We start from the raw sequence: 23,127 nt of genomic DNA on the forward strand, positions 1-23,127 counted from the left end.
TCTCCTCTCTGATACATGGCACCATTATGAGCTCTCCATGTGTTCCTACTGTGTCTGCCTCCCTGAACTTGTGCCCCCATTGCTGGTTCTGCTTGGATATTGATGTCTGGGTTCTTCACTCTGGTCCATCCCCTTACTCATTCAGTAGAGATCAGTTGAGAACCTAAGACGTGCAAAGCAGGAATCCAGACACTGGGGAAACAGGGCAAATAAGACAGAAAATGGTCCTGCCCTCAGGGAGTGGTGCTGTAGAGCGGTACGCAGACAACAAGCAAGGGGAACAAACGCAGTGTTAACCTCAAATAGCGGGAAGTGCTGGAAAGACCAGAAAGCACTTAGGAGGATGGAAAGTCTTGGGAAGGAGATCAGAGGAGGTTTCCCTGAGGAGGCAATGTTAGAGATCTAAAAGAGGCAAAGGTGTGACCAATGAATCTGGGTGGACGAGCGGTCCCTGTAGAGGAGTAGCGGTCCCTGTAAGGATCCTGCAGCAGGAATAATCCTGCCTGTTCCCAGGAAGGAGATGAGATAGCCGGGAGAGAACAAGGGCCAGGGTGTTGAAGATGAGCTAGGTTATGCTGGGCTACATCATGCTAGGTCATGGAGGCCATGGGGAGGAGTGTAAATTGTATTTGAAGTTCAGTGGGAAGGCCTTGAAGGAAACAGGAGAGGAACATGATCTGGTTTTCATTTTCAAAAGATCACTCTGCTCAAAATTTATCCTAAGCCAAAATTATCCAGATGACAAAGCACTCAGCAGGGAGAATGATAACTCCTCAGCAGATACTGATTTAGAGGAAGGAACAGGGTTTTCTGAGTTTTAGTCTCCTGAGCTTTCCAAATTTCTTTTTGTGGCAGATACTGTTATAAAATCAGTATTTGTTCCCCATCTGCTTTTGCTACTACAATTCCAATTTTGTCAGCTGGCAATATAGGTCCACTGCCTAGCCTCATTTGCCAGTGGCCTTGGGAGGCATGTGACATGATTATAGCCAATAAGGTATATATATATATAAAAAAAAAATTGAATGGAGAATTCTAGAAAGATTTGCTTTCCTGAAAGCACCATACACAATTGGTACCCACCCCCTCCTTCTCCTCTGCCTGTGATGAGCACAGAGGTGATGTTTCAAGCACAGAGTCATCTTGATGACAAGCATGAGGATGAAAGATAACATGTTAAGGATGAAATGGTGGGAAAAGAGAAGCAGGCTGGGTCTCAGGGGCTTTAATGAGCAACTGAACCCATGCCAGCGACCCCTTGACTTTTTGTTGTGTGAAGAAATAAAAACCCTTACTAGTTTAAGCTGCTGTTACTCAGATATTCTGTTGATTGCCGCCAAAACATTCCTAAGTGACGCATTTATCACTGAGGAAAAGTGAGCGCTGACTTCATTAGTAATTCCCCGGAATAATATGCAAATCATTAAAAGTCTGAACAACCCAATGTGTTTAAATTGAAATGATTACTGAACCCAACTTGGGAAGCCTGAGTTTTGTGGATTAGGGTCCATGATCTCCACGCTAAACCTAAGTCTACTTGATATTACCCAAAGAAAAACAAACCAGAATCAAACTGAAGGAATGGTTGAACTTCAGATAAATATTTGTTCATAACAACTGATATTAGTTCCTAAAAGATGTTTCCAAGGTTAAAAGACAATTTTGAAAAAATATTGTTTGACATTATTTTGCTTTAAAGAAACTCTGTATGTTTCCACTTATATATTTACTTTCTGCCATGAAAGAGGAGGATTTTATTCACTTCCTGCTCCCTACCACCCCCAACCTCCTGATTTTTGTTAGTTACATTATTATTTTGGGATTGCCTGGAATGATCATGTTTATATTCTGTTCTGCCAACTCATTCCCACTGTTCGTCTGTCTTGGTTCTGTGATTAAATGAGTTCAGTACTTACTGTTGTCCTTTTCTCCACGGCTGGGTGTTTAATTTTGATTCATGCCTTGTACGCTGGATTTCATCATCAGATATTTCTCAGGAAGCGCTTTGTTACTATAGCCCTTGAATTCCTGCATGTTTAAGAATGTTTCTTAACATTCTTGCATGTTAATGCATGTTTCTTTTATAGACAGCAGAATTTGACTGAGTAGAAAACTCTTTGGGTCACCACCCTTTTCCCCTTAGAACGTGATAGATGTTGTTCTGTTTACTCGTGTTGAGTGTTGTTTTGGAATGAGAAAAATCTTGTGATTCTTGTTCTTTGTATGAGGCAGACGGAACATTTCCCCTTGAATTTCAGTATCTTCACAGTGCATTCGCCGATGTTGCCAATTCTGCTTTTTTTCCCCTAGGATACGGTGTGTCCTTTAAATCTAGAGATACCTAGCTTTCTTTACTTCAAGAGCCTTTTAAGTTTTTTCCTGTCCCCTCTTTTTTTCTGTTCAGAATACCAGTTTGTGTTCCTCAGTTCGTATTGTCTTGTCTGTCATCATTTTTATCTCATTTTTCCTTTCTATTTCGTTTCATGTGATTTCTTACACTTGGCCTGTGCTCTCAACAGTATTTATTTTCTGCTGCTTCTAAGTTGACTTTCATCTCTCTAATTGCTTTATTTTTATCTTCCATTTATTTCCTGAGCTCTGCCGGTTCACTTTTCAACTGGTTTTCTTCTTATTTCTCTTTTGATCACTTCTATTACTTCTTTGAACTTTCTTTTATGAAAAACTATGCTGTCAGTTCGTTTAAGACTGAAGAGAACAAATTTCTTTGTTCTCTGGAATAGATCATTCATGTCGTGTGTATTTTTAATCTGCCTTCTGTATTTGTTTTTTTCTTCCTCTTGCAATACCCATGCTGGGGCCCTTGCCGCCTGGTTTCTTTCTCAGTATTACTCAAATATGAGTAGGTGCATCCAGCTGTTTGACTAACAGTAGTGCAGAGGGGGGTGGGAGCATTTTTAGCTGGGCTCCAAATTTGGTTGTGGTCTCTGCCCTCCCACCCAACAAGCCTTGATGAATTGTTTCCTTCAGGCTTTTGTCTCCAGAGGGTCAGTGTAGCTCATAATGAAACATTTAAAGCTATGACTCCAGGGTTCTCTCTCCCAAGCCCTACCCACCCCTTTTCACGTCCAGGCTCTCCCAATCAGAGACTCTTTGTAAACAACAAACATGGCGAGTCTTCTTGTTTCCTCTTCATATATTTGCCACTCCCTTCCCCCTGTCTATCTGCAATGTGGAAACAGAGTTTTACAGGGATGTTCTGACTTCTCCTGTGTGAGGTCCACAGCACTGGAGCCCACCAGTATCTCCCTTTCTATCCCCTTCTGTAACACCTCCTTCCTCCATCCTCAAAGCTAAGCATGGCCAGATGGATTGCTTGGCCAGCAAAATGTGATTGGAAGTGACATGAATCACCTACATGCTTTCATTCCCTTCCACAGTGAGCTATGAAGCCTCAAGTTATGATGGTGGTACAGGAAGATGGTGGAGTTGGCCATGTCCCTGAGTGCCTACTCTGTTGCCCCATGTTGAGCATGTAGCTATAGCAATATTGTAGCAACAACAAAGTGTAGCAATAATAACAACAGCAATAAACAACATAAAAACTTTGCTGTCTTAAGCCACTGAGATTTGGGATTTGTTTGTTACTCCTGCATAAACTAGCCTCTTTGACTAAAACAGGGAAAGAAAAGCCAACAATTTCTGTATCAAATGGTAGGAAGTGCAGACACAGAGGAGGTTGGAAGGGCTGGTTGGAAGGTGCGCATCAGAGCAGAGCATTCATCAGCCGTCCTGGACGCTGACCAGCTTCATGGTTTCCCTGAGTGTTGGAGGGGAAATTTCATAGAGTCGCCAAAGGAAGGTCTCTTGTTGCAGAGGGTTTCAGATTTCTTGTGTTCACCAGGAAACAAAACAATAGAACTTTTCTGTTTCTCTCTGCTTCCTTTCATATATCTTCTTGTGCACCAAATTTAGTGCCATTGACAGCTTTATTTACTACCTCTGAACAAACTTGGCTGATTTCTGATGGGTTATACTGATCATCTAACCCTGTAAGGTGATCATGGGAGCTCATGGGAACAGCTGTCTTCAGGTCTTCCTGCAATTTATGGTCTGTAAATGCTTTCTTCTATTTTGTTTAAAAAAATAAGGTATTTCTCCTCTCCACAATTAAAAAATGCGTGTGCAATCCTAGACATTCTTTAAGAATAAAGCATTACATCTTTGATGTACTATTGAGCCTAGAGACAGTGATCTTAGCTCCAGTCTTGTTTCCCTAAAATCCAGCATGCATGTTAGACCACAATAATATCTCTTCCCTGGAACCAGGCAATCTAGGCTTAAACCCCTGTCTTGCCATTCTTTAATGGCACAGCCCTGGAAAAATTGCATAAACTTTCTGGGCTTATTTTTCTCATCTGTAAAAATGTGATAATAAAAATGGACTTTTTCATCCCTTAGGAATATTGAGAACAGCAAATGCGCTGATATCTGGGAAAGCCCCTGGAGCAGTGCCTCACCCCAAGTGGACACTCAGGACAGATTTCTTGAAAGCATCTTATAAATTTTGCAAATGGCATATCCATTCATTCATTCATGTACTCAACACCTATAGAGTTATTTATAGTAACATAAAGAAGTGATAGTCAAATTAAGGTACCAATTAAAGTCAAGTGTTGTACATATCCTGAGATTCCAACAGCTAAATTTGTGTGCTTACTCTGTGCTCAAGCACCAGGCCAAGGCTTTACATAGGCCGTCTCATTCAATCCATACAACTCTCCATGTAGTACTATCATTATCCCCATCCTAGACAGAAGGCAACTGAGGCTTAGGAATGTGAAGGAATTGGTGCAGCTCACAAAGCAGCAGAGTTGGGATGGGCGGTGCAGGCAGTGTGACTCAGAGTGTGTATGCTTATCTAGAGCGCTTGCAGAGATACCATAGATGCTGGAAGCCAACTGCTGCCTCAGGATGGATGGTCACGAAAGGTCGTCTGGAGAAATGGCTGCGTGAGCTCAGCCCTGAACTTTGAGTAGGCGGTGCCCATTCAGAGGAGACCTGAGCATGGGCAAAGATGGTCACAGAACAGAAATGTTGAAAGCATGGAGTTTTTGAAGGTCAATGTTGGAGGAGAAGGCTTGAGTAGTAGGCAGGAATCTGATCAAGACATCAAACAAAGGTGCTCAGACACTGATGAGACCAGTGATAGTTAAACATGAGTCTCATATGACTGGTTTGCCATTAGTGTTTGGTAAATGGATTCTAGCCAGGGTTATTAGAACTCTTGGTAACTCCAAGTGTTTTAAAATTCCCAGCTGGGTGTGGAAGAATAAAATTGCTATTGTTTCTAGGGTCTATAGGCTCCTTTTTACCTAGGGTCATATCTCATCATGTTTGCATTTCTGGAACCAAATATAGCATCTGACCCGTGACTAGCACTCGAGAAATTGTTGGCTGAGTGAGGGAATAAATGAATGACTAAGTAGATTAAGGATAGTAGCCAAGATGGAGGAAAACAGCCAGACCAGATTGTTGGAATGCTCGAGTGCTGGTCTGGTAGAGGATGGGCTCTGCTGGGGGATGGGAGGTGAGTGGTGGGACTCTATCCCACTGTGTGCTCTGGCAACTTCAAAAGCGGTTTGGATGATCTGGGGATCTTTGGAAGCAGGACTACATAGTTACGCGCCTCAGGTGGGAGATTTTCATGTGGTTTGTTAAAGCAACTCCCTGGCTGTGGGTGGGGCTTTTTGAGGTGGGCTGTTAGGTGTCCTATGATAATTTAGGATCTAGAGGGAAGCTGATTCCAAAGAATGTTGCTTGTTTTTGTTTCTCAGAAAGCATGTTTCTGAGTGAAGCCTTAAGGACTCTTGGGAGTGTTCACAGCCTGGAGGGGGTTGAGATCGTCTGGCTCTTATGCCTGTGAGCCCCTTGAAGGTAAGGACCATGACTTAGTGCCCTCAAGCCCAGTGTGGCTCAGAGCACATGTGTTTAACCACTATCTATGGAGCCTCTAGTGATACGCATAGGAACTAGGAGCAGACTACCACCTAAGGGTGGATGGTCACCAAAGGCCTTTTGGAGAAATGGACGCCCAAGATCAGCCCTGAAGTGTGATGAGCGGATTCCCAATCAGATGGAGGAACCCTGAGCGCGGGCCTGGTTATAGAGCAGGTATGCCAGGTAACTGCAGACAGTTCAACGTGGAAACACAAAGTCTACGAGGGCTCTCTGAGGATCAGAAACTCGGGTTGCCCTGCTCCATGGCCCTCGACCGACCTCAGACCCACTTGCTGTGGTGGGAAAGCCCCCTCCACACTGACAACTGCCCCCAGAGTTACCCATGGCCCTCTGCTTCCCTACCCGAGGGGCCTGCTTTGGAGCTTGTTCAGCCAGACTGTGGGCTGCCAGGAGGGCTGGAAATGGGAAGCCCCAGGGGCAAACCACAACCCATGCGGGACACGGATGGTGGATAAATACCCCAGCCTCCCATCTTTGATGAGACCACTCTGAGGTGTGTTCTACCCAGCTCCTCAGGGTCCCCAGGGGGATGGAGACGCAGCTGCTCACAGTGTTAATCTACTCAGTAATATACCATGTTTTTGGTTTTATTATCCCTCTTCTGCCTCACTTTCCTCACTTCCTACTTTATGTCGCCAAATCTTTGTCTTAGGGTCTGCTTTAGGGAAAACCAAGCTGCCAGGCAAGTACTATGATACCCTGTGTTATGTATACAGCTGATGCTCAATAAATATTGCTGGAATGTATGAGATTTGCTTAATCCCCTCACCCCACCCCCAAACCACGATTAACACTGGCAGAAGAGTTAGTGCACAATTCACTGACCTCTGGATGGGGCCTCTCTGGATCAGTCCCTGTCTGCCCCTGGACCTCCCGTTTGGAGACACTGCTCCCCTCCCATCCACAGATGGTCCAGTCTCATCTTCAAACTTGCCCGAGGCTGGCTCAGGCCCACCTCGGTGCAGATCTGGACTTAGGGGGCCCAGGATGCAATTCTAGTGGCCAAGTGTTCACACCTGGCTGCCCTCAGGCTGCAGCCCTCCTGCATGCCTGCTGTCCACCAGGACTGGAGTGACGTCTGCCTTGATGAGATCCTTGTGAAAATCTCAGCTGCGCTAAATTACTTGCTTGGCAGCTCTGCTTGGAATTGTCATGTGGCTGTGCCCTGATAAGGAACCGCTGTTGTTGAAAGCGCTCATCCTTCCCCTTGACTCACCAGAATCAGTCTCCTAAGGGTAGCATCTGCCCAGGTTCAAGCCCAGATTTATGAGGAATCAGGCTTTAAATTTGGAGTTATACCGACTGAGGTTTAAATCCTACCTCCACCATTTACTGGCAGGATGAATTTGGGTAAGATATTAATCCTCCCTGAGCCTTGGTTTGCTCATCTGTAAAATGGTGATAGTAATACCTGTTTCAAGGGGCTAGAGATAATAAATTTAGGGTGCTGCATATTTGCTCAGCACATAGTAGGCCCAATGATTTTCTGCTGTCTCTTCAGTCTCATTTGGATTGTTGGCCCTGCTCGTGGTCCCTTGGTCTTGACCCTGCCTCCCTCTTCTTTCTCCATCTTAACTCCCAACCCATCATGCCTACTGCAGAGAAGGTCTGAATTATGACCCAGGAGCATGGTCTCTTAATTGGGTCATTGTTCTAACTGTGTTTTCTTCAATTCTGAATCTGTCTCTTTGACATTCATTCATCACAGAGCCAATTGTATTCACCATATTTTCTTATTTTCTATATTCTTGATGCTCTAGCATATATGGCCTCACTGCCCTGGGAGAGACTGCCCTTCCCAGGGCTTACCAGTTTGTGGAGACAGCAAAGGGCTGGACTGGAAGTGTTCCTCTCCTATGCAAAGCCAATCCAGAGCCCAGACCCCCAAAGAGCTCTTTTACCCAGGTCTCACACACCAAGCCAACATTCTCCCTGCCCTAAATCATCCCAGTGACAGGTGCCAGGCACCCGGGGACAGTCCCTATGCCCCAAAATTGGCTGAAATTTTTGAAACTAGCCAATCCCCTTCACCCGTTCCTGCCTCATCTTTCCAGTGGAAAATGTAATGAAGGTCCTGGTCTAGCGTTTTCTCTCTCTCCCTCTGCCTCCTGACCAACCAGGTGCTTCCCCAGGTGGCCCTGGGTGTCGTGGTCTCTCCATGTCATCATCAGGCACCTCTATAAATTAAAATCCCATGGGTCCATTTTGAGATAGTCCTACTTTTGGGAAACAGATGGAGTGTTTAAGTTGTTATTAATGATTCTAATTATTAACTGGGTACAAATTTCTTAACCAAGGCCCTTTAGGGTGCTCTGGAAGTGCTAGAGCCAGGTCTCATGGTTTATGCCCAGTGAGACCCTTCACCATCTCACCTGTGATCCCTGAAATGTGAAGAGTGGATTCCAATTCAATTTGGATCAGACACCTATTTTGGGTATTTTTTTGAAAATTATAAAATAAATACCTTTGTTGTGAAAAATTAAAGCAATATAGAAGTATGTAAAGAAAAATGTGAATCCCTTTCCACAAATATCCTCCTTTGAATCCTAGTCCTCAAAGAGTCCCATTAACAGACCTGTGTGCACATCCTTCCACACTTTTTTTTAAACTCTACACAAACATGTACACATATTGAGATATTTTCTTTAAAAAGTGGGATCCATACATATCAGTTTTCTACAACATGCTATTTCACTCCACAGTGTTCAGTGAGTGTCTGTCTCTGCCCATGCGTCTGTTTCTGTGGTCTGAGGGGACTCTAAGTCATCTGGGCATTCCCCTACTGCTCTGCACCAGGCTGTCTAGTTTTGTCAACTCAACGATTTCTTGCAAGTTCTCTATGCTACAAGCTCAGAGAGGTACCTCCGTTGCCCCAAGTCACACAGCATGGGAGTTACCTGGAGTGATGGTTCTCTAACTCATCCAGTCCTCAGAATATCCAAGGGACCCTTTTAAAACCACAGATGCCCAGGCCCCACCCTACATGTTCAGAATCAGGATCTTTAGGGGTAGGGCCTGGGAGTCTGCCTTTTAACAAGCTCCCAGGTGATTCTGGGGAAGGCACGGGTTGGGAACCCACTGGCCTAGAACGTGTGTCAGCTTTCCCCTCCCACCCTCTCGCAGGCACTGTGGGAGAGTCCTGCAGAGTGGCCCTGTGGGAGGAGTGTCCAGTTAGGGAGACAGTGTCTCCAGGCAAACTCACAGTCTATTTCCAGGCTTTTATTGCAGTTGTTATGATTACTTCCTTGTTGGAGGTTAGCAAACTCCCAGGCTTTGGCATTCACTTGTTTTCCTGGTTCCTCTCACCTTGACACTTTCACTGAAATCCCTCTTGAAAACACCCTTGATGCTTTTTTTAGAAAATGAGAATTATTGCGGTTTCTTGCTAAGAGATGGAGAAAGGAAATATGTTCATAGGGAGACAAAGCAGACTCACAAGGAATTTCTGGCTTAGACATCTCTCCCACTATACCCTCTAATTCGCTCTCCCTGGGAGCCTCATGGCCTCAACGCCATGCTCCTAGAAAGAAGGTTGCCTCTAAGCACCCCTGGAGAGGCTGAGCAGGGGCCAGATGAACAGGGATGTCCCTCAGGGCTTGTGGATTGTAGAAGGTAGGGCTAGCACCCTTGGGCTGGGCTGCTCTCCTGGACAGATGCCTGTGAAGAAGCTGAACAGGCACTGGGTTTGGGAGAGAAGGTTTGGTTCACATATGGGCTCTGCCCCTCTGTCCTTATATGTACAGTGGAGCCGACATGAAGTTTGTATCCACGCTGGGGCCATTGCGGTGAGGAGAAAACAAGGTGATGCAAGGTACGTGCCTCTAGATACACATGGGCATGGACCACGATGGGATAAACGTGCAATCTCAGTCTCCTGGCAGAAAATGGAGTCAGGTTTCTCCATGTCTGGAGTGGAGAGTTTAGGGATTTTGATAAAAGAACGCTTAAGTGCAATGTGGTATCTATGGCACATTCCCAGAATTTTCAGTTTTCTTTTTTGGTGCTGGCTAAAACTTTCTCTAACAAAGCCATTCAGATTACTATCACTCAATCCAAGGCTAAAGGAATATTCTAGAATACCTGGTTTACTCCTGCTTAAAGTAAGTCCAGGCAATAACCTGGATATCATAAATGCTTTTTCCCTCCCTCCTTCCCTCCCTGGTCCCATGTCTCCCTCCCTGCCTGCCTGTGTTTATGAGGTCTTATTGAAGTTGAGAGTCGAAGTGTACCAGATCTGGGTTCAAATCTTACCTTATCTACTTAATTCCTTTATGCATCAATTTTTAAATCCAGAAACAAATGGGAATAAGAATACCTACTAACTCAGATGATTTTGAGGACCAATAGCAATAGTTAATATTTATAGAACACTTAGTATACGCCCAGCGCTTTACCTATGTTAACACTTTTAATCCTCAGTTATCTTATGAGATAGGTACTGCTATTATCCCACTTTGCAGATGAGGAGACTGAAAGAGTGAGAGATTAAAAAACTTGCCCAAAGTCACGTAGCTATTAAGGAACAAATTTATAGTTCTCACTACTATTATTCCAATTCATTCTCTCAGATGAAAATTCTGGATACAAAGGATCACCTGTATTAACTATATTAATAGAACAGAACAAATCTCTCTTCTCCTGGGGGCAACTTTGTCCGGATAGTGATACTTTTTCCTGCTAGCTTTCTTTTTCCCTGCTTCCCCTTTGCAGCACAAACTCAAACCTCACCCCATGGCTAAAGCTCTCATCATATCTTATTTGCATATGGTTTATTATTTATAAGGAATATTTGCATATATTGCATTTGACTTTTAATAATACTTGTAGTTATGAGACGTAGTAAGTTTTGTTATTAGCCCTGCTTTAGAGATGAAGAAATTGAGCCTCGAGGTTAGAGCAGGATGTCCAATGGGATTCTCAACTCTGTTCTGACTTGCACTGGTTTCTGGATCTTGAATTGTGATGTTCCTATAGAGGGCCCTGCCTTTTATTGTCTACCCAATATCTGTTCCTACTTCTGGAACAACCTCCTGATTTTCTGTTGGGAACCTTTTTCTCTCTCCACCCATGCTCAGCCTCTCCAGGTTATTCCATTGCTCTGGTCACAATGATTCATTCATGGGAGGGCTAGTGACTTACAGGAGTCCAGTGAAACTCAACCCCGGGACTTTTCTGCTGGAATTAAACTGCTCTAGGATGTAGGCCTGGAGCTCTTGGTGACTCTTTCTGCTACTGCCAGAAGAGACCTGACCAACCATGAAGCCGCCTCAGAGAAAAGCAGAACAAAGAGATGCGGAAAGACAGAGTTCAGACTATGTTCTTAGAGTACCTGGATCCAACTGAACCTGAAGCTGGAGATCTATCCCAGACTTTAGTTATATGCATTAATGAATTCCTCCTCTCCCTTTTTTTGCTTTGAAGCATGTTGATTTGGATGTTCTCTCACTTTCAATTGAGAGTGCTAGCTGATAGCCTCCCCAGAGAAACTGCCTCTTGGGGAAGAGGCAGGAACAGTGGCTAATTATTTTTTTTCCTATTTTCATTAGGATGCTGGGTACTGATTAGGTGCACATAAATATTTGTCAGTTCATTAATCATAAGTTTAGTGGAAGATGGGGTAATTGTTGGGAATTTTGAACTATTACTTAAAAATTCTTGCACACTGGACAAATACTTCCTTTCTTGAAATATCCAGGGAAATTTGGAATAACTTTTCTTTGGGGTTCTTTCCAACTTGCTTATTTCCCACTGAGATAAACTATAATTCACATGGATTTGCACTGGAGAAAGTCATATATTATTTATAGTACTGTTAGCTCAAATTCCTTCCTAAGAATTTTTACCACTTAAGCCCAAAGATTTGATTTTTCTGAAGTGCAAGGTGGACCATCTTACTCCTCTCCCTATAATGCTCGGTGGACTCCTCATTGCTCACAGAAGGAGCTCCTACCATGGATCTATAGATTTTAGGGAGTGAATTGATGTCATCATCCTCAGTTTGATGTATCAACTTGGTTAGACTTCAGTCCCTGTTTTTTCACCAAACATTCGTCTATGTTTTGCAGAGAAGGTATTTTATAGATGTGATTAAAATCTGTAACTGGTTGACTTTAAGAAAGGGAGGATTTCCTAGATAATCTGGGTGGGCATGATTCAATCAATTAAAAGGTCTTAAACGCAGAGCGGAGGTTTCCCAGATAAAGGAGAGATTCCACATACAGACCTCAGTATCAGCTCGTCCCTGACAATTCTACTCTGCCCTTCCTGGAGGTCTCCCCGGCAGATTTCAGACTCTCTAGACAATCTCCACAACTCCATAATCCAATGTCTCACAGTACATCTCAATATATATTATCTCCTACTGGTTCTGTTTCTGTGGTTGAACATTGACATATACAACTGGTAAACCCCTAACTCCCTGAAGTTGTAGGTGGAATGGATGCATAGGGTTATGTGGAGTGGAAGTAAGACCATAATCTTCATAAGGGCCCTGTCACATCACAAAGACTAAGTCTGTGGGATAAAGGCTGAAGTTTTCAGCACGATGCACAGTTCTCCATAATTTTCCCCTGCTGACCCCGTCAGCCTCCTTTCCTGCCTCCTCAACCTTCTCACGCTTTATAATCCAGGATTACCAATGCTCCTGGGCCTCTCTAGATAGTAAATTAAAATCTATATTGGGAGCAAGGAAGGCACCCCAGAGCTTTCTGGGTGCTCCAGGTAAGGCTTCTCACTCTCCCAGCTCCAAGCCTCTGTGGACCTGTCATTGTTCTCGGAGACCCCAGCTTACTTCTCCTTCCCACTTACAGTCTCACTTACCACCACTCTGCCTTGAGACCCTCGGGGGAGCCTCATCACACCCTTAATGCCAATGCATGTCCTTCAAGCTCCCAGGTCATCACTCATCCTGTGGACTCTCACTCTGATGGCCCGTTTCCCAGCCCAGCACCCACCCTTTCCAGGGGTAGACCAGAAGTCCCACCCTGGTGTCTCTTGGAACTGAAGTTCCATTCATATCAGCAAAGTCCTCTGTATCCTCGTCTTCCTTTCTGGATATTCTTTCACTTTCTTGTTCTGACTGAAGCCTGGGTCTCCCCTGGGGACATCTCTGTCCCTGCAGCCCACTCAAGTGGTAGCTCTTTCCTACTCTCACTCCTCATTCCACTGGGCCTGGCTGTGAAGTTGGTCACCTCTTAGCTCCTCCCTGATGTTACCGGATCATTCATTCTATCCCTCCAGCACTGAATCTCATGCCATTAGTCCATGCCACCCACCAGTCATCTACTAATCTGTACCATGCCCCCTCATTTTTGGAGATGTCTGCTCCTGGCTCCTGTCATTCTCTCCAACATCACTGTCATAATTCTCAGTGATTTCAGTATCTGCTTAGAAAACCCATCACATACCCTGGCTTCAGAGTTCCTGTGGTAGTGTAATAGACACAATATATACATTATATAGAAATAGAAATTATGTATGTGGTAAAATATATACATATATAATCATACAATAATATATAGAAATATATAAAGTAAATTATATTTGTAGGAAAACATATTACTATTTTTACTAGATACATTACTAATATGTTACCTTCTCCAGACACTTCCCCTCCAGTTGCTGCCCCATTTCGCTGGTCCCCTTTTTAGGGAACTCCTTGAATAAATGATCTCTACTCATTGTCTACAATTTCATTCCTCCCATTCTCTCTCAAACCTACCCCGTCAGGCTTCTGTGCCACCACTCCACTGAAATCACCTTTGTCAAGGTCATGAACAACCCCACATGTCTAAATCAGTGGTCACTTCTCAGACCTCTTGGTACTTGACCTATGGATCTTCCTTTTTTTCTTCATTCATCCCTGAGAAGCCACTGTCTCTTGGTTTTCCGCTTGCCCTTTGGTTCTTCATTGCCTCCTTTCCTGGGTCCTGCTTCTCTTCCTAACCTGTAAGTGTTGGAAGCCCAGGCTCAGTCCTCAGACCCCTTCTCTTCTCTATCAACACCTTCTCCCTTGGTGATCCCATCCATTCACATGGCTTGAGATGTCTATTTCCAGCTCAGAGCTTCCTCCTGAACTCTGGACTCACATCCAACCACCAGTAGACATCTTCATGTGTGTGTCTACTAGACACCATGACCCTAATGTGTCCAACATAGGAGCTCCTGTCTCCCTCCCCAACTGCTGCCCCTTCTCTGTCCCAGCTCGCTAATTGGTAAAAAATTCTTTCAGATGCTCAGACCAAATAACTTGGAAACCCCTTGATGCTCTTCTTTCCCACGAATCCTTCTGACTCTCCTTAAATGTTATCTTAGTCATCTTAAATGTTATCTCAAGAATCTCACCATTGCCACGTTTGTCCCTTTCAACAGTATCTCCTGCCTGAATTATTGTGACGACGTCCATCTGGTCTTCTTGCTCCTGCCCTTGGAGAAGGCACTCAACAGAGAAATGTTATGCTATGACTCTCTGATTGATCCTTCATAAGAGGCCCATGTGACCCTTCTTAGAGTGAAAATTAAAGGCTTAGAAGGAGCCACAGTCCTGCCTTTCCCCACCATGTTACCTCATAGTCTCCTTCTCTCTTCTTCACTCATTTGGCTCCAATCATACTGTCTCTGTGCTGATCCTGAAGCATATTCCTGCCACAGGATATTTGCGTACACTTTTCTTCCAGCCTGGAAAGCTTTTCCCTCAGATGTGTGTCTCTATCTCAATCTCTGTCTCTGTCTATATTATTGTGATATTGTGATATATATAACAAGAAGTATATACTTGGTCTTCCACTAGGTTCTGGCACAGGGCTTCTAAAACTCTTGGAATTTCCTAAGTGATGAGAGCGTTAAAGGTATCTTTTGTCATGTTAAGAAGGTGATTTTTTGGAAAGCTCCTAAGATGGGGGCTGGTTGCCAGTGGAACCAACCACTTGCATTAGAGGGTTGGAATTTCTGTTCCCATGCCCCACCCTTTGCCTCCAGCCCTCATCCCCACCTCAGGGGAGGGGACAGGGGATAGAGATTGAGTTCAGTCCAATGGCTAATAATTTAATCAATCATACCTTTGTAATGAAGCCTCCATAGAGACCTAAAAGGACAAGGTTCAGAGATCTTTCGAGTTGGGGAACACGTGGTGATTTGGGGAGAATGGTGCCCTCAGAGAGTATGGAAGCTTGGTGCCCTTCCCACGTATCTTACCCTGTGCAGTTCTTCCATCTGGCCTTTCCTGAGTTGTATCCTTTCATAGTAAACCATAATCTAGTAAGTAAAATATTTCTCTGAGTTCTGTAAGCCTCTCTAGCAAACTAATCAAACCCAAGGAGGTGGTCGTTGGAACCTCTAACCTACAGCTTGTCTGTAAGGAGCATAGGCCCCAACCTGGACTTGCGATTGGCATCTAAAGTGGGGCAGCCTTGAAAGACAACACTTAACATGTAGGATCTGATGTTATCTTTGGGTAGAGCCAGAGTTGAGTTGAATTGTAGAATGCCCAGCTGGCACAGGAGCAGAATCATAGTTGGTGTCACAGAGAATTTCTTATTGCGGGGAAAAATCTTCACACATGGCAATTGGAGTTAGAATTGTAATCATCTATACCTATATCTATATCACCTGCCTATACTACACCTACACGTACATCTACGTAATCTACATCTAAACCTCTATCTCTCTCTACCTTTATCATCTCTTTTTGATCTAAATCAAATAGTCTTCCAGTTATTTCTCCAGAAAAAAAAAAAGGTTTATTCGGAATCATCAGAGAATTGCAATTTGTCATCTACAAAACCACGATGAGCTGCGTGCAAGTCCCCACATGGCAGGGGGAGGAGAACGCTTTTATAAAGGGGACAAGGAAGTTGAGAGGGCTCTGGTAAACAAAGAGTTCATGGCTTCTTATTGGCGAGTCCTTGCCAGGAAGGAACAGGAGTCTTTGATCACAGGGCATGAGAACTCCCCCTTCTGACCTCCTAATTTTATTTAATTGAGGTTTCTGTTTTTTAATTTTTTACATTCGTTCGTCTCTATCATCCATACCTACCTCTATCTACACTCACACCAATACCTACACCTACACTGACATCTACATCTATATCTGTACCTGGATCATCATTTTGCCCTATCACTTTTTTTTAGGTTTGCATTCAAATTTCACTTGGCCAATGAGGCCTCTCCTGACCACTCTTCTTAAAATTGCAAACCTAACCATTCTGCACCCTTTTAAACTTTATTTTCTCCATTACATGTATCATTATCTAACATACTATTGTGAACAAAAAAATGTTTCCTGTCACTTCAGTAGAGAAAGAAGGTTGCCTGCCATTCCAGTAAACAAAGGACACTGCTGCCATCAAGCCCTCAGCCACTGCAGCCCCCCAGGCAGTGCACCCTGTGGGGATTCAGGATGAAGAAAAACAGAACACTGGCTCTAGATAAGATGCGTGTCTAAGGAATGACTTCAAAGAGGCCAGACTCTCGCACCTTCCCATACATTAAAAAACACGTAAATCATGAACTTGAGATGTCTGTTTTTTCTGTGATTAGCAGTACTCTTTTAATGTTTGATTACATTTTTTTTTTTTCAGCAGAAACTCCTCTCTATCCTGGCTCCTTCCTCACCTCTTTGGAACAGTTCCTCAGAGCAATCTGAGACGCTGTATCCTGGGCTATAGTCCTCAGTAAGTTCCCCGAATAAAACATATCTTATAACTCTTAGGTTGTGTGTTTTTGTTTGTTCGTTTGTTATTTTGTCAACATTGTGTGTTTTACTTATTTATTTTTCTGCCACGTTTTTTCCCCATGATGCATGAGGTGAGATGCATGAGGTCAGGTATTTTCATTTGTGCTTTTAGTTGCCGAGTGTTGAGCATCTAGAATAGTGTCTGGTGAGTATCAGGGACGTGTATGTGTTGATGAAATAATTAAATCAAAGCTAGCAATGTTGATAAACAATATTTAATTGGGACCCATGACCACTCACATCTAAGTCTTCTCTTAGATAGTTTCTGTAGTAAACCTCCCTCCACATGGCCACCTGAAGGGTCTCATGCACACACAGACCAGGCAAAGGAACATCTTGTTACAGCTGGTGCTTTGGTCCCAAATGCCTGAGAAGGATCCCAGAACCCTGGTGGGCTGAGCTGGGACACAGATATCGTTCGTGTTCTCTGTGGATATCACTCTGATTGCCAGGAAAGGCAAGTCCAGGGAAAACAAAGACAAACAGACAGCTTTTTCCTTTGGCTTCTAGGTCTGGTTTTGAAATAACAGTTTGGTATTTAAGCTTTTTGGCTGGCAAAATAAAATGCCACAAATAGAATGTCCTTAGTCAACTTAATTACATTTTATTACTGTGCTATGATGGGCTTTGTCTGTCCTTAGGCAGAGCAGCATAATGTAAAGTGTAATCCATAAGGTGAAGATTGTCAAACTTTTAACGTATGTCCATTTTGTTGTGAATTCTTTATCAAGGGAGCCTGCTATTGGTGTTGAAACCACAATAGTCCTGGAAAGTCTACTGAGTGCTAGAGCGGGGATGATGTGATTTACACAGCCTTGCCACCCCTACAGTCCATTTTCCGAACAGCAGTCGGAGTGGTCTTACAGAATTTAAGTCTGGACCTGTCAGTCACTCTCTTGTTCAAAACCCAGGAAGAGATTCGCGCATCCCTCAGGATAAAGCTCAAAGGCCCTTGCAAAGGCCTTAGAGGCTCCGGATCCCCACTCCCTTCCGACCTCACGTGTCCACCTCATGTGCTTCCTTCCAGCCACCTGGCATCCTCCTGTTCCTGCAACAAGCCAAGAGTCATCAATCCTGCTTTCTCTGCTGCTTGTTAACGCCCCAGCCCAAAGCACTCTCCTCCCAGATGCTGGTGTGGCTCATTCCTCTCCGCCTTCAAGTCTCTGCTCAAATGTTGGCTTTCCTTGCCCCCAGCCTTCTCTGACCCACCTGTCTAAAGCAGCACACCTGCCCTCTCTTACCCCACTTCCTTCTTTGTGGTCCTCATCACCTCTGACACACACACACACACACATCTTTGTGTTTTCTTTGTCTATCCCTCAACTGGACTCTGGCAGGAGGGAATTTGTTTTGATCGCAGCTCTGTTTCAAGTGCCTAGAATAGTGCCAGGCACTTTGTGGATACTTAATCCTGCCTCCCTGTGACTGTGCTGGTTTTGTGAGTGACCAGAAGTCGTAAAAGGCAAGCCAAAGAGACCAGTACTTACTTATTTGCAAGAGATGAGATGAGAGAGAGGGGAAGAGAGAAAGGGGAAAAGAGAGAGGGGAGAGAGAGAGAGAGAGAGAGAGAGAGGGACACAGAGAGACAGAGACAGAGAGACAGAGACAGAGATTGAGAAAACCACTGTTCAGGAAACCCCCAAGTTTTACCCTTGTTCTCACAAGAGAATCCTTGTTTGGGGATTCCTGAAACACTAGCTGAATCTAGACCCGGTCCACCCATATCTGTGCTCCTCCCACTGTGATGTGGGCGAGAGAAGGTAGGACCAGGGAAGGAGAAGTCAGAGCTCCCCCCAGAGGTCGCTACCTGCTCTGGTTCACCCACCAGCTGCCCTCAAGTCTGAGCACGAAACTTCCCTGAACTGACCCTTATGATTTTAAATAATCAAAGGAAGACAGTCTAAATCTGAAACATTTGGGAGCTAAGAACCTGATTTGGCCCAGGAAAGCTGATGCTTATTAAAATCTTCAAAGGCCAAACATGCAAACGGCCCATGTTTTAGATTATCTCCCTCTTTTGTCATGTCTGCAACAATTGTCACAGCACTAAAATCAAAAGCTCCAAGAGTTCACTTTTCCTCCTACACACACCTCTTTGCTGGAGAAGTTCCAGAACATTCTCCAGACTTGTGGGTCACAAAGAGAGCGTGTGTGTGGTCAGGGGGCCTCTCTGACAGTCTGCACTTGGGCCAAGTTATTTTCAAAACTGAGATGAGTTTAGAGAGGTCATTATAGTTCAGGATTTAAAATAAAAGTTTCAGGAAGGCTCATGTGTTTCACTTAAAATGCAAAATATATGGGTGATGTCATGCTGCCTATTTTTATATGAGGCCTTTTGGAGATAAACATTTGCTATAAATTTCAATCCGTCAAGGGAAAAGAAGGGAATATAATTTTTTTTTCTAGTGCTTACTTACTCTATGACAAGAACTAGTCTGGGTGCTTGCAGCACACACTTAACCAGCTCACTGTCCTTGTCTTAAGCAATGACCCCAGTTCCAACCTCCTAGAGAAAAACAAAGAAGCATCATCATGATTCCCTCAATTTCCCTCCTATCCTTAATTTATTCACATTCCCAACCATCCTCACTCGATTCCTGCCTGTCTCAGCGGACACAGGTGTGAGTCAAGACTCATGATTTTTTAAGACCAAGCCTTCCCCTCAGGTGGTTGTTTTGACCCACCTCTTGCCTCACCTAGATGACCTTCTCTCATTCTCGGGTATCTTCAACTTCCACCACTGACTGTTTGCTCTCAGCCTGTACAAATGTTCAAGTCTCTTTCCATCCTTGAAATAACCTTGACTTGGCTCCCTTGACCCACCTGTAACCACCATGCGTCTCTGTTCTTCCAAGGAAAATAAAACCTGTAGGTTAATGGCATCTCATAGGACCAAAAAGGGGTGAAGAAAGCATATCAACTCTTCAGAAGCCACTTTCTGAAAGCATCCATATGTGCCCGGCCATTCTGTGCTTAGGAGTAGGTGGTGATGCCTATTTCCAAACTATACCAATTTGAAGGCTCAAAACTTGCCATAAATTTCCCATTTCCTTGGTTTCTAGAGTGGTCTAGCCAAGTCCAACGAGACATTAGAGATTGACCATTAAGGGTGAGAGCCTTGGGGGATGTGTCTGCACAAGTATCTGAATAGGGAGGGGGATATATAAAGACAGTGAGGAGTAGAGATTGTTTCTGTTCTGGTTTTGAGGCTTCATAGAGAGAGTTGTTAATGTCAGGGGCTGAAAGCAGTGTTTCTTGGAAAACTTTTCAGGAAGACATTTCCAGTAAAGACTTGAGTCTTTGGGTACAAGCACAACTACTTTGGGGCCAGGTGACTCAACATGGAGAGGTGGCTTTCTCTCCATTTCTGACCAGAACTTAGTAACACTCTGGCTGCATGGAGATGATCAGTTTTGGGAAGACAAGAGATTACATTCTTCATATGAAAGTTACCATTCTCAAGATGACACCATTAAGGTATATGATTTGCATAGAGGACAGTGATTTGGTCCATGATTTGCCTAAGGACTGTCGTAGAGGAATTCAGGAACACATGTGGGCACAGTATAGAGACACTAGGGGGAAGTTGCTCAGAGAGAGGAGAGGGCATGACACTGGATTGTTGATATTATCAGTGTCTTTATCAGTATGCCTGGCCTGGGGAGGCCAGAGGACTGACATGTGATCTCCAAAAGGGCAGAGAGTTTTGTCTGTTTGGATCACTCCTGATTCAATAAATAAATATATATTCAGACAGATGTAGAAAAGAAACTTAAGGTTACCAGGGGGTAAGGGGGGGGGAAGGGATAAATTGGGAGATTGGTATTGACATATACATAGTACTATATATAAAATAGATAACTAATAAGAACCTACTGTACAGTACAGGGAACTCTACTCAATACTCTGTAATGGCCTATATGGGAAAATAATCCAAAAAAGAGTGGTTATATGTACATGTATAATTGATTCACTTTGCTGTACACCTGAAACTAACACATTATAAATCAACTATACTCCAATAAAAATGAAAAAGTATACATATATTCAATGAACATGAGATGAATTTGGTTGCATTGGGGACAGAAAAAAGTGGTGAGCCTGCAGAGAGCTGGATATTTAGTCTGACGAGCTACACCCCAGGAAGAAGTGGCTAAGTTCAGACTAAGGGTATGAAAAAGAGAGTGGAGAAAGATAATGGCCTCTTGTTAAGAAAGTTTGGTTGTAAAAATAAGGTGACAATTCAGATGCAAGTCTAAGAAGGTTATGGGATTCATTACATGCTGCAATGTGGTACAAACTGTACCATAACAGGTAGGAAATACAAAATAGGCTTGAGCAGATCAGACATTATTTTGACTAGCAGGTCTTGCATTATCTCAATGACCTTCCTATCAACCAGGTGAGAGGGGAGGGGCACTTGTGTTCATTCCTTTTTCCAGGTAAGGATCCAGAGAATAAGTTTAAATATCTTGCTCAAGGTCACAGAATTCATACGTGAACAGGAATCCATGGCTTTGAATTACATTCTGTCATTTTTTTCCCACCTTACCATAGTGCAGAAATGAGGTTTTGGCTGATGACCAGATTTCGATTCTGTGAACTCTTTTTGGTTTGTTTCGTTTCCTCTTTTTAATTTTGCAATGGTGATTATGAGATAATAAGCTTTAGTCATCCATCTTTGACTGGAAAGGTCAGAGTGACATGAGGAGATAAATAAAATAGAAAGAAACTCAATTTAAAACTTGGCTTCCTGGGTTAAGATGAAGATAATGTATTGAAACAGTTGAACGTTTCCGTGAAGGTTTCAGTTCACATCTTAACCGCACAGAACAAGTTGCACAAATTCTAAGAATTATATCCCTTGGTAACACACACTGAAGTCACTTTTCAAAATGTCATCAAATGGCTTTACTGACTCTGTTTTGTAATATGTCATAAGCAGATGGCACTTTGAAGTATACGATGCAGCTTGAAAAACATAATTACTTAGACATTTTTGTCTGGTTTGCTAAGATAATGTGGTGAAGCCCAAAATGAAAGAATCTTGGTGTGTGTTGATCAAGAAAGGCCACACACCATTCAGGGGCTTTGTTCTAATTTCTTGCAGTCAAAGAGTTGATTCTTCAACTGTCAGCTCTTGGCTGAATTTGGTTTTATGAAGGTTTTTGCACTGGCCAAATAAAAGGTGCAAAGCAAAAAGAGAAGAGAACTACTATCTCTTGAATGTCTATTATCTGTCAGACTCTTTATATGGTAGTTAGTTTAATTCTAAAGCAATTCTATGGGTAGCTATTATTACTCTTATTTTGGATATAAAGAAATTGAGGTCCAGAGACATTCCACACCTAGTTGTGTATAGAGCTGGAATCCACACCTTGATCTGACGTCCAATCCACTTCTTTCCATTACTCTGTAGTACTTTAGGTAGAATCCTGTCCCCACCTACTTCTTATTACTTGTTTTAAAATATTTTCATGCTCACAATTAAGTATTAGAATAAATGCAGCTAAGAAATGTTTATGTAATGTAGTTCTATTTATGTATCAAATTCCAAATTTATTGCTTTCAAAAATAGGAATTTATAGCATATTTTGACAAATACTGTAGACCGGCTCACAACCCATCCCAATCCACTTCTTCCCTGCGTTTCTCTATATGGAAGACTGGAAACAGAACACACAAGCTTCCAGAGTCCCTTGAAGCTAGGGGTGGCCATTTGACACAGTTTGGTCAATAAGATGCACACAGAGAATCTCAGAAGAGGGTTTTCCTTCCCAAATAAAAAGCCAAGGTTTGACAAGAAGATTTTGCCTTCCTGCCTGGATTATGCACTCAATGCCTAGAGATGCAGCAACCGTCTTGCCATCATGAGGATGTAAACCACATGCTAATGCTGGTGAAGCAGGAATATAGAAGGAGCCTGGTTTCTTGGTGACATCTGAACAGCTACACCATCTTTTGATCACCTACCTCTCAGCTTCTTTTTATGTGAGAAAAATAAACCCCTTCCATGTGAAAGGAACTGGGCTTTCAGATACTCACAGACAAGTGCAATCCTAACTGATATACATAATAGCCAGAATTTTAAAAGACATTCCTGCTTTCCAACAGTGTTCCATTTTTTATGTGACTTTGGACCTGATTTATAGTTCTGAAACATTGGAAGTACAGACTCAAATTAGATACTAGATTCATTGGAATGTTGTTCATTTAGTTGGGCACAAACTGGAACAGAGTTAAGTCCCCACCCTAATTGTGGGAAAATGGCCAACAAAGCCTGTGATCATAGAGACTATGTTTCTTCCAAAAAGTCTGGACATCACCTCACCCAAAGCAATCGGTGTGGAGCAGGAGAGGGAGAGTAAGATGGCTGGACTTAACCCATCACCACCATTTTGCTTTGCACGGATGCA

At 43.3% G+C, this 23,127-nt stretch overlaps 1 protein-coding gene across 4 annotated transcripts in view; it reads right to left on the reverse strand.

Moving 5' to 3' along the window:
- The window catches only part of C1QTNF7 (C1q and TNF related 7), a 129,337-nt gene that overhangs the window by 50,421 nt on the left and 55,789 nt on the right, over positions 1–23,127 (reverse strand). Inside the window, exon 1 of one of the 4 annotated variants that reach the window (XM_059923319.1) lies at positions 1,917–1,995. The exons of the other annotated variants lie outside the window; for them this stretch is intronic. The gene's annotated coding sequence lies outside the window, so the exon portion shown is untranslated. Of the gene's footprint in view, positions 1–1,916; positions 1,996–23,127 lie in introns of those variants that run through there. 4 annotated transcript variants of the gene reach the window in all.

Source organism: Balaenoptera ricei, chromosome 5 (genome assembly GCF_028023285.1).
Source record: "Balaenoptera ricei isolate mBalRic1 chromosome 5, mBalRic1.hap2, whole genome shotgun sequence".
Lineage (NCBI taxonomy): Eukaryota > Metazoa > Chordata > Mammalia > Artiodactyla > Balaenopteridae > Balaenoptera > Balaenoptera ricei.